General features: G+C 46.6%; 1 protein-coding gene across 1 annotated transcript in view; it reads left to right on the top strand.

The window, feature by feature from the left end:
* The window catches only part of LOC106874745 (uncharacterized), a 39,482-nt gene that overhangs the window by 837 nt on the left and 37,305 nt on the right, over window positions 1–1,340 (top strand). The gene's annotated exons all lie outside the window — the stretch shown is intronic.

Below are 1,340 nucleotides of genomic sequence, written 5' to 3'. Positions count from 1 at the left end.
CCCGCACCAGTGCTGAGAATGATACCCCTAGACTAAAATGTAAGTAGATTTCCTTCTTTTCACGTTTTTGTCATGGCTACGCTATGTGTAGGTTGTCTAAATGTGTGTGGCCTGAGTTCGAAGTGGAAGCAAGCTTGTTTCCTCGACGACCTCAGGTCACATAAAATTGATATTATGGTTGCTACTGAGACCAAGTTGGACAAGCTGCAGGCCTTCTCAAACCTCCTGAAAGACTATGAGAAAATCATGTCTCCTAGTCGGACAGGGGGAGCGGGTGGCGTTGTGGTTTTGATCCGAAAAAGCTTAGCTCTGCAGACACACGCAGTCTTTGTAGACTCAGAAGGTAATTCGGTCGTTCTGGATCTGACTTTCAGTGGTAAGACCTTCAGGTTTATAGATATTTATGCGCTTTGCACAGTGGGCAAATGAAATGAGTTCTATCGACGCCTGAAGAAATTTCTTGTGACGTCAAGGATGATAGTAATGTTAGGAGACTTTAGCGCTGTTCTGGATGCATGCCTGGACAACGTTGGTTCGACCGATAGAAAAAGTAACTCACGCCTCATTGATCTGGTGAAGCAATTTAGGCTGGCGGATCGATTCAGACTCGAGAATCCGAGCATTCAAATGTGGACTTGGAGTAATAACGACGGATCTTGCAGGTCTTATATAGACAGGATAGTAGTGAATACCAGAGATAGGTCCACCTTTAGCTGTCCACAATTTACTTATATACCTTATACGGATCACAAATTAGTGACGTGTAGGGTACATATAGATAAAGCCTATAGACAGGAATCTGGTTACTGGAAGTTGAACAAGACCCTATTGGCTTGCAAAACATACCGTAACCGGATTAAGGAGTTAGTCATGAGAGCACTCGCTGGTACTGTGTTGAATAACCGGTGGTGGGTTGACCTCAAAAGAGTCATTCGACTTGAGTCTATTAGATTTAGCAAACAGTTCAGTCTAGAGCAGGCTAGAGTAGAAGGGTCTCTAGTTAAGGCGTTAGAAGAGGCGTTGAGAGTGGGCTCTGCACCCCAAGTTATGGCGGCGAGATCGGTCTTGGACCCACACCTCAATACCAAACACGAAGGTTGCAGGGTCCGGGCAAAAGTAAGTGCACTGGGTCACAAGGGTATCAGCATTGCCGGATGCGCTCGCTTGGTAGAAACCCAACGTGGCGTAGATGCTACGATAAGGTCTGTGGTAAATGAACAAGGACAGGAGATCGACGGACAGGAGATCGACGGACAGGAGATCGACGGACAGGAAGAGATGTGTAAGGCCTTTCAGGAGCATTTCTCTGCGGAGTTCGGGAGGGGATGGCGCTAGACCAT

Source organism: Octopus bimaculoides, chromosome 7, assembly GCF_001194135.2.
Source record: "Octopus bimaculoides isolate UCB-OBI-ISO-001 chromosome 7, ASM119413v2, whole genome shotgun sequence".
NCBI lineage: Eukaryota > Metazoa > Mollusca > Cephalopoda > Octopoda > Octopodidae > Octopus > Octopus bimaculoides.
The sequence above is the reverse complement of the archived record's forward strand: the minus strand, read 5'-3'. Positions and strand labels throughout refer to the sequence as shown.